The 14,218-nt window shown below is 31.7% G+C and overlaps 1 protein-coding gene across 9 annotated transcripts in view; it reads left to right on the top strand.

The window, feature by feature from the left end:
* The window catches only part of LOC107454240 (perilipin-3), a 79,912-nt gene that overhangs the window by 16,461 nt on the left and 49,233 nt on the right, over positions 1–14,218 (top strand). For 2 of the 9 annotated variants that reach the window (XM_071180789.2, XM_071180792.2), the window contains exon 1: positions 10,418–10,621. The exons of 5 other annotated variants lie outside the window; for them this stretch is intronic. The gene's annotated coding sequence lies outside the window, so the exon portion shown is untranslated. Of the gene's footprint in view, positions 1–10,410; positions 10,622–12,286; positions 12,466–14,218 lie in introns of those variants that run through there. 2 more of the 9 variants (XM_016071359.4, XM_071180787.2) reach the window with 2 other exon arrangements.

Genomic DNA, 14,218 nt, shown 5'->3' with positions numbered 1-14,218 from the left:
AAAATTGAAGGAAAAAAAACTTTTAAACACGCCAAAGCTATTTTAGATAGTACTACCAGTCCTAAGCCTACAAAAGGTGCGAAGGGAAGTTAGTGCATAAATAATAATCATGTACGCTAGATTTTAAACAGTTAATTATCCGAACTTTTAATTATCCGAACCATGTTCGGTCCCGAGCAGTTCGGATAATCGGCGCTCTTCTGTATATATATATATATATATATATATATATATATATATATATATATATATATATATATATATATATATATATATATATATATATATATATATATATATATATATATATATATATATATATATATATATATATATATATATATATATATATATATATATATATATATATATATATATATATATATATATATATATATATATATATTCGTAACAGTAAAATGTAGAAAAAGAATTTAATTTTATACATGATATTTTTAAAAAATTTTGACATTTTGCTGAAGCAAGAAGATAGAACAAATATTGTAAAATTAAATTTTGTAAGATTTTTAAATTCCAAAATAACTTTTTCAAATTTTGTTTTTCAAGCAGTTATTAGAAACACAAAATTCATTCGAAATTTTAAATCAACTCCCCGATAATCTTTGAGGAAAAATTTTGATTGTCCCTTGTCACCTTTAAAGAAATTCGTTATAACCTGTTAAGTGAAACGGAAAGTTAAAAAAAAGAAGGAAAAGTATTTCATTCAAATGCATTCTAGAAAGTTTATTATCTTATAATCGAATGCTGAAGGTTAATCAACGGTATTCTAGTTGGGTCGCCTTTTGTGCCTGTTGTATATTCAACTCGTATCATCTTTTGTTGTGTTTAACGCTTCCAGAATTTCTTTCAGCGAAAAATGCCTCGTGTCTAGTTGCTTTAAGAAGATCGAAAGGACGAAATTCTAATTATCTTATCAACCACCCTTTCATATAAACGTATTTTGAAATCAATTCTCCCCCATCTAAAAACAGCACGTTTTTCACTTAATCTTTTATTAAATGTGATAAAGGCAAAATATGTGATTTTTACTCACAAATATAATAGCTTAGAAGAAACAAACAAGCTCATAAATGCAATAAAATATTTTATCGTGGAAAAAAAATCAATAATTAAATTTTTTGCTCAAAAAATGTCATTTTTATAGTACCGTTTCGTTCTCGAAATAATTTTTTTTTATGTTACGCAAAATATTGTTATTTTTTTAATATTGCAGTAACGATAATTTAAAATATATTAACTGTTTTGGCCTCGCGGAAATGCTTTGATTTCAATTTTAACTATTTCCCAGAAATGTCCGCAAAACGAGGTTGAATTCAATTAAATTTTTACACAGACAGTCAGCTTGCAACGGCATACGAACAAAAAACAATAATAGCCCCCAAAGCGTAGGTATTTCTCCATATGAACTGAGAACATTCTACTCTTCAATAATAATTCATTTTTTTAGGTTGTCTTAAATAATAATTTAAGGGATGTTAAATACAGTATACTCTCGCTATCTCAAAAATGGAGGGGCGCTAAAAAAAATTCGAGATAGCGAGTTTTCGAGATAACAAGCTCAGAACTGAATATGTTCTAAAAAAGTAGAAAAATATATTCTTAAATATTAATCTAAAAAGTAGAATTGAAATATAGGAATAACTACTATTAAATATGTATGTAATGATAGTTGACTATAAGTATAAATATTGCAATGATAATTTTATTTAAAGTAAGACATAATTATGCATTAAATAGAAAAGAATTTTTTTACAATGTTTGAAATGTTTAATTTGTGATTTTATCCGAACGAATTCAATCTCTATTTCAGAAAAAAACTCGACGTTACAAGGTTTTGAGAAGAAACCCTTCGATATAGGAATTCAAATTAACATTAGGTGGATATGTAAAAAAAAGGGAAACATATTTTTTTGACGTAACAAGGTTTCCGAGTTATCGAGATTTAAACTTTAAGTATTTATTTAGATTAATATTATAAGGTTTCTCTACATAGTAGTTCAAGCATAGTGTTGAATTGTTATTTATACATTAATAATTTTTTTGGAGCAATTTTGTATTTTTATCGAAATACTAACGTAGCGTTAAACGGTACGCTACGTAAAAGTAGTAAAGTAATTATTCAGATTTATTTTTGCTCCTTTATAAAATGATTGTAAAAATTTCAAACATAACCGCCGTTATAACCAATTTTTGGTACCTTTTTAAGCAATGCCATACGATACTCAAGTTCTGTCGGGAAAGGTGTGCAAAGAATCGTTATCTCACGACAAAGAATTTTAATACTTCTGCTGAAATGTCCCATACTTTGTGTGATTTAATGGTTGCTAAAATTGAATGCATAGAGATTATCCCGAGTAAACTCGGGAGTAGCAGAATACGTTTTGTTTTATCACGTTTTTACTCGGCCGGAAGCAAGAAAATAAATCTGATTGATTTGGAAGTTTGACAAGTGTTGGATTGTGTGACGTCATCATCTTACGTGTTGATAATCATCGAAAAACACGGATATAAGAGTATCATTCACTGAAATTGAACTATGATTGTCAACAATTATACTGGATGACTACAAATTAAAACTGTAATTATAATTGCAAAATATGATTTTATCTCATTGACATATGATTGTGAGTGAATTGATCTATGATTGCAGATAATTACGATTATATATAATCTAGATGAAAATAGTTATTTTGATTAAAAGTAATCTTAATTACTTGTTATATCAGTTGCAAAGTTACTGATTGCTGTAATCGATTCCATTTTCTCCCGCAAACATGTTTCATTCGTTTAGCTGAATTGACATGCAATGAAAACGAAAAAAAAGTAATAAAATTTTTTCACGCTTTGCCACTTTCAAATTTTTTTTCCTTCTCTTATTTGGTTTTGTTACCTGGAAATATGAGAATTTATTTGAGTTTCCCAGAAAATCTTATTTGTTTTTTCAATCTAGAATTCTATATAGACTCTTTTATACGGTCAATGTGAAGGCCAGTCTAGCGTGACGAGCATTTTCAATGTCAAATTTCAAAGGCATAAATATTGGTGTTATTCACTTTACCACTTTTTTTCCCTTTATTTATTATTTTTTTTTTTTCATTTTATTTCTTTATTATTTTTTTTTACAAGAATTGGATTTTGATAATGTCTGCATTTTTGTAACGTTTTTTTTTTTTGAAGCATCTTTTATTTTAAATTTAAAATTTTTTTTGGTATTGATTTGTTCTTGACGAGAAACGTTTTAAATTTTAAACTATGAATACCATCTTGTCGTAAAGAATGTAATGTTTAAAAGTAATTCAACTTCTTCAAAAATCACTCATTTCACAAAATTTTATCTTCTAGATGAAAATTACAGAAATCTTTTGAATAATTCTTAATTTTCGCACATTTTTATGATCCCAGTACAGCATTGGACTAACTTTTTAAATATTAATGCTCTTTCTTTTCACATAACTGTGACTTTTCTTCTTTTTCTTTTCACATAAGTGTGACTTTTTTTCATGTGGCTTTTATTCTTTTCTTTTCAAACACTTGAGGCTTTTCTTCTTTTTCTTTTCAGATAAGTGTGACTTTTCTTCTTTTCACATAATTGTGACCTTTCTTCATGTGGCTTTTCTTCTTTTCTTTTCAAACGCCTGAGGCTTTTCTTCTTTATCTTATCCCATAACTGTGAATTTCTCTCGTTTCTTTTCTTTATTGGGAAATTATTACTTTATTTTTTTCAGGAAATATACTCTTTTCGTGTTAAGTTGTTTGTTGGAAAATGTCTGAATATTTTTGCTAAAAATGTGCTACCGCTGTAGGATATACTTTACAGATAAAGCAAATGAAGTATCTCCGCCACAGACTATGGTGGGACAGGGAATTTATGGATGTTGAGAAAACATATTTTTGTGACAAACTGCATAATTGTGGCAGCGCGGTCAGCATTGCGCACAGGCCACCTTTACTTAACAGGCAAGCTCGTACTCACCGATCGGAAGTTAGATGGGTTTCAAGCCACCATTGGGGATCAAACTTCCGTCTTTCACAATGACAGTTCAGTGTCTCAACCACCGAGCAATCAAGACTCCTTCACTTATACTTCAATAAATATATCCAGGCAAATAAGTGAAAACGAATTTAACATCAATAAACTTTTTTTTTTTGAAAAAAGAATTTTAATGTGGGTACATATTTGTGATTACCAATAAGCGGGATCATCTGTATGTACTGCGTATTACTCTTCTGAGAAAAGCGAAAAGTAAATTAAACTTGTGTCTACTTTTGACGTTTTTTGAACAATTACACAGTTTAATAAATTATGAAACGTGCTGAATCCTAATATCATTTAAATTTGCTGTAACCGTAACATGATACTAAGCTATATTAAGGTAGCAGGATATACGGTACGATAATATTGAACCATATTATCGTACTTCTTTAATCTGATTTCTCGACGCTGAGATTCATCTTAGATGGTAACATGGTTCAGTTTAAAACTTCAATAAAACTACAGCAAATTTGTACCATATTATGTTTCAACCTTGAAGCGATTTTTCTGTAAGCGAGCATCCATTATTAACCATTTATTATGATTGTACAATTTAAAATTTTTATTCGTTCAAGGAAATTCATATGAAACATATATTTTTATTACTTACATTTAAAGTTTCGTTAGTACTATAAGTTATAAAAATATAATATTATTTTTGTAAGTGTCTTGAATTACTTTTAAAACAACAGCAATTGAATAACATAAGGTATAATTCCCTTCTTTTTGAAGATCTCACCAATTATAAATTAAACATTGTTACTGTCCAGCTATCAGGAGAACTTCCTAATGCAACAGATTTGTGACGAAGATAAGTCACTTCAAATCCAAAAGGTTTTCATAGCAACAGACAACCTTCAGCCCTAAGGAGTTCTCTCGCTAACTGGATAGTACTTAGATTCCAATATTATCAGCTGTTTGTGCAAAACATATTCAAGTCTTCTCAGACTTTTTTTTTCGATTTTGGATCTTTAACTATTTAAAATTACAACTTGGTACCTTTTTGTAGCACACAATTTCTGGACTTAATTCCTCACGATCAGTGTTCGAAAGTAGCTCGCTACTACTGTAGTCGCCCCTTTTTTCCGTAGTTTGTAGTGTAGTGAGCTACGTTTGAAAAAGAGTAGTGTAGTAAGTAGTACTATACAAACAAACAGTAGTTTGTAGCAATTCCTGCCAACTACTTTTTAACGTTATTTTAATAAAGGAACGAAGTTCAAACGCAAAAAATGTTTCAAATCTGATTGGTGCAAATCCTGCGCGTCAACGGCAGTGAGAATGTCTTCATAGCTGAGATCTACGACAACAAGATCTACGTCTGATGCTTGGAAAAATCAGTGCGAAATCGGTCGAATTGTTTCTGATTTTAAACATCTGACTTTTTTACGATTTCACAGTAACTATGAAGTAGGTTTTTGTGTCTGATGTCGTAACTTAAAATATCGACTGAATTAATTATCTTGCATAGTCACCCCCTCAAATCATCAAGATTTAGTCCTAGAACGTGAAAGTGTGATCATTCGATAAAAATTTATGTTCGTTTTTGTTTTTTTGCGCCGTTCTTTACTACTTCCAGGTTATAAAAAATCTCTTAATTGATCTCTTAAGTCACAAATATTTGATAATTTCCTAGCATTTCTTAAATCACTATTGAGAAAAGCATAGTGTTTGAAGGTTAAAAGAACAAATTCTTAAAAAGTGCGTTAGAATAAAAAACTATTTCATGTTAACTTCTGAATATCTCCTGATATTTAACTGAGCTAATTTTTTATACAAAATCATTTTGAATATAGGTGAAAATTAAGTACTCAGGTTAAGTTTATCTTCTAAAAGTAGCGAAGTAGTGACTACATTTCGAAAGCTGTTTGTAGTCGCAACATTAAAAAAGAAAATATAGTTGTAATTAACTACAATTGTAATAAAATATTTGTAGCTGTAGTAAATTACAAAAAAAATGTAGTTTTTCCGACCACTGCTCACGATTACTATTGATGTTTTGTTATATATTTATGCAGTTTGCATATTACTTAATATTATCAATTCAATTAGATTTTGTATTTTACAACGTTTCTTATAAAGCGTTGTCGGGAAACTTTTTTTCTAGTAATGTTATGTTAAAACATTTTTGGGATTGAAACTGGCTTATAAAAAGAAATCTAATTAGCTAATTATCAGAAATTAGCTTGAATTTCAAGAAAATTTCCCAACCAGATTGCCTAGTTTGTAGAGTGTTGGGCTCATGTTCAATAGGTCGTGGGTTTTATCCCTGTCGGCCGAACACCCCCCGTGTAGTAAATGGTGACTGGTGCACGTTAAATCTGTTGTTTCACGAAGTCCACCATGTTCCCATAGCAAATCATACCTCTGGGGATACTGAATTGGAGATTGATCACTCTCTGGATTAGGTCAAAATTACGATTTGTGGATGGATGTATGAATGGGTCCGTCATAAAAGCGCGTTGTGAGGAGTGTGTAGTTGAAGTCGTATTGTTGGCCATAGATAGAGCCAATGCAAAACAAGCAATGTACCATTTGCCTTAAATTTGCTTGATTTCACCAAGCAGGCATGCTGATATTGGCAAGTGGTATTAAAAACAAGAACAAAAAAATTCGTGGTTTTCAAGTTTTCAAGTTTTTTTCAGGAATTTCAAGTTTTTATCTATTGTATAGAATGAGCCATAACTTTTGTGCCTATAAATAACCGAATTTTTAAATTCTGACTTCAAGTAAACTCGATGAGAGCTCATCAAACGAACTAAAGCATAATGCATGTTGTTCCCTAGTGTCGGATTTTGATCCCGCACAAACCTTTACTGTTACCCACATTTATGTAACCAGAGCCATTTTATAGTTTTTTTTTCTTCGGAAAAGTTAGCATTTTCATTTTATATTAGCGTCGCTGAACAGCTGACCCAATTTTATGTTTACGACTGCCAATGCTGAACTCCATAGTCTTGTTATTTTGAATCCAATCCAAAAGCCAAGGGATCAAGTATTGGGAAAATTTTGTCTCCTTGGAGTACTTTTGGATAAAACCAACACACATTTGCAATACATGGGGGAAAAAAACACAAAAACCTCCCACGATTAGCCCGGCAGGAAGGGAGACTCTAACCCATGATCCGTCAGCCACTGTGGATATTTCACGTCAGCATTGTGTCCGGTGGGAGCCGGGTGCGGAATTCGTATCGCCCGGCCATCGTTGGGATTCGAACCCTGATCCTCTCATAGGGAGGCAAGCCCTCTATCCCCTGAGCCACCACGACTCTTCTGAAGTTTTTTAGCAGATGTCCTACAAATCATCGATGAGAGAATAGCATCACATTGACATTTAACAATTTATGAATTTGGTGAGAAGTATACTTCCCGAGGCCTTACAAAGGGTTCACTTTTTCTTCTGTAGCAACCGAAATTTCTAAAAATAACTGAATGGCACGACCTTTAGCAAGACAATTGGAATTTGTTTTAAGGAAAAAAAGGAATTTTTTTTCGGTTGATAACGATAAAGAATTCAGTGAATCTATTTTTTAAGATTTCGAATTCTATGAGAGTTTTAGTTGTTGCATCAGACAAATTTTTATCTCAGAAATAAACAAAGTTCTAAACGAACCTTTGAACAAAGAATTTAAATAACATCTAGAGAATCATTTTAGAAATCAGAAGTATTTCATATAGGAGAAACACACGCGCTGCTTTATTTTTTTATTATGACCTCGTTTTAATGCCGCTGTTATCGACAGGTGAATCAATCTATACTTAGTAGGCAGCAAACAAAAAAAGATTTCCAAGATTGAAGTGCAAAGTACACGAATACGGAAGATTAGAGATAAAAGAAGAAGAAAAAAAAACTGATGATTGGCCCTATCATCGTCATCATTTTGTTTTTTGATTAACGTTTGCAATTATGTTAGCACTTTAGTTAGGATTGTGTTCACTTTGATAAAAAAAACACTTCTCACTGGAAAGTCCGTCGCACAACCATGATTCACGATAGTTAATTGTACAGATTTCATTGTTACGTCGCCATAGTTATGAAAGTTCACTAGCTATAGTATTAGCCTTAGATCTAGATATTACCTTAGTCTCAGTTTATTCAGTTATTGCCTTAGCTATGAAAGTTTACTAGCACATATCGTAGATATAAACTACATTACTGAACTATTGGCGACGGCTAGGGATATACCTCCTAGGATGATCTGCAAAAGCGGATGGCCCAAACAGACACTACCATACCGTAATCTATATCGAAGAGCGGATGATTCCCTAGCAACAATTTAACCTGGGTCCCAGTTGAGCTCAAAATGTTGGCCCCATATGAACATGCATCGAGGAACCAATAGTGGGATGCTTAGAGTTTTTTTACATATTGGTCCTGAGCCGCGATGGCTCAGGGGATAGAGCGTTCACCTTCCAATGAGGTGAACCGGGTTCGAATCCCGGCGATGGCTGGTCGATACGAATTCCGCATCCAGCTTGCACCGACCTCAGTGCTGATGCGAAATATCTTCAGTGGTTGATGGATCATGGGTTAGAGTCCCCTTGCCGTTAGGCTAACCGTGGGAGATTCTCGTATTCTTTCTCTCCATGTCACGCAAACGCGGATATGTTCAATCAAAACGTCCTGCACGATGGCAAATTTCTCCCAAAACTTGATTCAGGAGTTCCCTTGTCTTCTGGATTGGGTTCAAAATTGATCGGTTACTGAGTTGAACATGAGAAGCCGTAAACCCAAAAATTGGGTCTGCTGTTCAGCGACGGTCTATAATAAAATACTGGTTCTATATATTGGGGGCCTTTATGGATGGCCTGTATTGGCTGATGAATGAGTTTAAAATATCAGGTGAATCTGATGATTCTATATAGGGCCGATATTCGTAGTAAAGTGGCGATAAAATTGGACAATACTATCTAGGGCTAATATCGGGAAAATAACTGCCCTTTGAACTCTTATTGAGCCTAGATTTGTGAAGTCACTTTGGTGGTATCAACCGCTTCTAGTCACCCAACCTTTTGTTAAAGCTCTTCTTCGACTGAAGCACTACGACACGATCTGAGATCGAGCAATTCAATCAAACATCTAGCCGTTAACACAAGGAATCGAACTTCTGCCCAAGCCAAAGACTATACTCACCACACCGCCTGGACGGCTTAAATGTTCATTGATTCAAATAGGGTTATAGAATAAAAAAATTTCACTATGAAAGCCTGAACAAACTAAGGGTCAGGTATAATTTACACCAAAATTACAATTTAGACATGAAAATCACCATTATTTCAATAATAAAATTTGTTTCATCTAAATAATCCTGCTATTTATAACTAACTATAACATCTAAATTTTAACACATTTTCGAATTTATCACAAAAATAAAATAGAACTGAAGTGATTATTAGTTCTCATAAAACCATATTTTTTAGCTCATTTCAGACTTCTTTAACAATAGGGTGGGGGGTAAAATGGTCATAATGGAGAAAAATGAAACTGAAATGATTATTATTTTGCTGATAATATTCTTGTTGAATATCTTTGTTCTAAAAACGACAGAACTTCTTTATAAAGTTTTTTCTCTCTTCTAAAGCTGTTTTTTTTTTATAATACAAATCGATGTTCTATATGATTCATAATAGAATCGATGTTACAATAAAACTTCTCTATAAAGTTTTTCTCTCTTCGAAAGCTAATTTTTTCATCATAAAATTTTATTTATCTGTTAAATGTTGAACTAAGCGAGAGAGAAAAACAAACAAAAATTAAAATACTATCTGGTTAAATACGCATTTCAGTACATAAATTCAATTTCTACTATTTTAGTTCTCCCTCTATCTTCTTTTCAATCATTTAATAAAATACTTTTTATTCATACACTCAACATTTTTTTAAAACTTGTTGTAGATGACACTTGATGTTAATACAGTTTTTTTTTCTTTCAAATCTCAATTCATTCATTAAATTTAATCATTAATTTCAGTTCTATGTAGGAGAAAAATTTTTAATTATTTAATATAAAGTAACTAAAATAAAATAAAAAATTGCTGACATATGTAGGAATTGACTTTAAAAATTTTTGTTTTTGTATGACTTGTTTTTCTACCAATTCTCTCAGAGTGCCTTATCGATTCTTAAGAAATATTTAGTTACTATAAAATAAAAAAAAATTTCTTCTCATCATACTACGTGACAAAATTAGTGATGAACTTTGTTACTCCCTATCAATTTTAATAAATGGTTTCGAACCATTGCTATATCAAAGGTCGGAATTTAACCCAGAAATTTTTGCCTGTTTTAAGTGACGACATCAAAATTTGCCCAATCACAGCAATTTGTAAATAACTCCACCTTTCCCCCATCCCCCTCCACGCACTAAGTGCACAAAAAAGGTTTTTATTCTCTTAAGTAGGTATTTTTTAATATATTACAATATTTAAACGGAGAAATAACGCGATTTTTTTTAATTGAAAAATTCTCAATATTTAAGAAAAATTTATTTCCAGTGAGAATATTTTCTTAAACGTGGTGTTAAAATTATAAAAACAGAATGTAACTTTATTGAAATATTCAAATTTTGAGTAAGTTTTTATTTATTATGATATTTCATTAGTATTCATATTTTCGAAATGTTTGTGAAAAATAAAATTCGAGTCTTTGCACACGTTAGCGTATTGTAAATATTTAACAAAACTTTGCCTCATAATTAATTTTGTAAATAAGTATTCATTTAAAATAAAATATCATTAAAAAGTTTGAAAGGATTAATTTTTTTAAATCTGTTTAACTATAGATCTTAGTTAACTTAAAGATTATCTTAAGATTAAATTAACTGAGGTATCTTTTAGATCTTAGTCAATTTAGTCTTTTATATTCTTCTTTTTAATTTTGACGTCAATTTTGGAGCTTGTACAATTTTGTTGTAATTATTACTTTCCGCGCCATGTGTGCCTATAGACATAGGCGTTACAATTTGGAAATGTTAAGTAAATATTGGAAAATGAAAAATTCCCATAAAGGAAACCGTTATTAAACCTGCAAGTTTCTAATGAATGGGCCGGCATTTATTCAAACTTTAAATGTAGTATCAATTGTATACAAGTCAATAAAATGTTTAAAGCTATTAAGAGTACTACACCATTTATTCGGAACTTTATAACTAAAACTGATTAAAAACCCACAAGTTCTCAGAAAATACATCGAAACGTATTATAATATCCAATGTCCACTGAAAAAAGCAAATTATGTCCATCCATTTGTATGCAATACCTTATTGTAAATATTCGTATTGCAAATTATATCCACATCAAAAATTAGATCTATTATATTTTTTGCTAGATCCATTATTTTGTTAACATTTAGGGGGAAGTTGTAATCATTGAACCGGTTCCTTCTCTGGGCCACCTGCCCCCTTTAATTTGTTGTTACCAGGGGATGCTACCCGTTGACCATTTAGTTTTGAAATCGACACTTTATCTTTGAGGTTATTCACGTTCAGACGAAATTTCTGTTCATTTGAATGAGTTCGAATTTCCAGGGATCAGTCTGCTTAGGGACCGAGGGTGTGCGGTATGGGTCCTCGTTAACCTGTTCTACCGTAAAGTGCTCGACTTCGCGTGCAGGTCGTCGGGCTACCGAAGAGGGGGTGCTAACCCCTCTGCAGAGGATCAAAATTGTGACGGCATGTCTTCGGATCATCCTCAGGAATGTTTCCCAGACCGTCGCCAATAGCCCATGCTCTAGTGCGACGTAAATGAACTACAACAACAACAACGACAGTTTTACAGATTCTTTGATTTTTTCAATCTAAACAAACTATGATAATTAGTGAGACGTTGAAACATTAGTTGTTACTGATAATATTTCAAATGGGTGTTTCATCGTCGCTATTTAGCCATGTTTATGATGAATGTTAACTTTTATTTCTATCTTATGTAAAAAGAATTTACGAACATATATGGGTCAGCCTCAGTTTAGAGGTAAGCATTTTGCCAAAAAGAATTCTATCGTAACCTACTAGTAAACGCTTTTCATATCTATAAAATTGCCAAAATTGACCCTATTGATAAGAGACCCAACGTTAGATAATAACCTTCTCCTTATTATCTGTGATATTTTAATAATTCAGCAACAACTGCATTTTATTCGAAAAACTTGCTCGAAACATCTGCTTATGCGTAAATAAATCAGGCTGACTCGTTAAAACAGAGACGGTAGATAAATAAGTTCGTGACTTCGTTTATAACAACCGATGATCTGTGGCAAAATAACGCTGCTTTAACACAGTTTTAAATGTTACTAGTAAAGACTAAAACACCCATGTAGCCTAATACGTAAATTAAACGTAATGATGAGTTATTTGGTTAAACAGCTTTGTTATATTTCACGTTATATTAACGGAATGGATTTTACAAACTACCCTTCGGTAAGATTGCTTTTGTATATTTTACGGAAGATTGACGAAAGAATTAGATTTAGTAAAAAAGATCCTATGCATTTTACGTATTATTGACAAAACATATTTACCATTTAAATTTTGGTACGAATTTATTCACGTACATTTTCCGTTTTTTTTCGCAAACTACTTTTTTCGATAATTCGATGTTTCATTTTACATACCCTCCTGTTTTCTTCCCTCTTATAAGAAAAGGTGAATTTTCTAAATCTATTGATGACTGGTCTGTTATTTGGGTCGCGTTTTTTAACCAGGACAGTTGCTATCAGTTATTATTCCAATTCAAAAGAAAGTCATTAATGGACTGTTTAGTGTTCGTGATATATTGATCAATTAATTAGCGGACTGTTACAAACATAAACATTTATTTACAAACTTAATAACATAAAAATTGACAAGATCATTTTAAATGATAGGAAGATGCGCCCTGTTCTAGAGTTGAATGGCAACTGAATGTGTTACATGATGTGAGCGCCGCCTCGTGGCATAATTTGGCAATTCTTAACACTCCCCGCCGATTGGATGCGTAAATCCAATCATTATTAATTACAGTTCTTAATACATAGTAAAATAAAATGAAAATTTGATAATATTCATACAAAACATCAAATATATATAAACATAATTTCAACTTCAACAATTATAATGAAAATTTTAACACATGAATTAATCTATATCATATAAAACGCTAATACGTATGTATCAATAAAACCGATGATATTTCCTTTCTCGCGTTGGCAACAGTTTTCATTTTTAATTGATAGGCTTCGGTGCGCAAGAGCACGTAGTGAGCATCATACGGCTAATCTATATTATATAAAACGCTAATACGTTTTGATTGATAGGCTTCTGCGCGTAAGAGCACGTAGTGAGCATCATCTGTCATTTACAAACTTATAACATAAAAATTGACAAGATCATTTTGATTGATAGGGAGATGCGCCCTGTTCTAGAGTTGAATGGCAACTGAATAATAATGTGTTATATGATGTGAGCGCCGCCTCGTGGCATAATTTGGCAATTCCTAACAATAGCCAAGGCCTCTCAGTAGATTTGAGGCTGCGTCATCCTCGGAAGTGTTTTAAGAGAAAACTTTAATAAATAGTTCAAACTTATGAGCGATGCTTTAGCTGCTTTAATAGCACTTAAATATTTTTAAGTGGTGAATTTTTAGCTTTTTATTACAATAAATCTATGTTATTTTTCACTTTATAACTCAATAAAATGAACACGTAGGACTGCTTGATGCTTTTCATGAAGCAATATTATGTGTATTTCATAATAGAAAATGATTTAATAAGATTTTTTTCTTTTAACCCCTTAACGATCGATTAATTTTCAAGAAAACGGTCATAAAAGTGCCCATTTTTTTGGCTTTTGTATTTGTATTACGTATTTGATTAGTGCTGCAACTAGTTTGAAATATACTATCTTTCTACAATTACCTTAAAAATATCCTGGTACTGCCATCTGGTGTGTAAAATGAGAAATAAAATTTTTTTCCGGCAAAAGAAATGAATTAGTTTTATTCTTTTTGGCGCGTTACTACTGAACGCTCCAGCCCGTCAATATCACGGGAGCAAGAAATAGAGGGCGAAACCTCACCCCGTCATTTTCACACGGGAGAGAGAAGGAAGGAGTTAATTTTAAATCTTGATTCCTCATTACTGCTTTTAATAACGAAAGAATAAACCTAATTTAAGAGTATAACTTATTATTTTTT

This window comes from Parasteatoda tepidariorum, chromosome 8 (genome assembly GCF_982258835.1).
Source record: "Parasteatoda tepidariorum strain Cologne lab strain chromosome 8, Ptep-v5.0, whole genome shotgun sequence".
NCBI lineage: Eukaryota > Metazoa > Arthropoda > Arachnida > Araneae > Theridiidae > Parasteatoda > Parasteatoda tepidariorum.
This window is presented reverse-complemented; position numbering and strand designations above follow the sequence as displayed.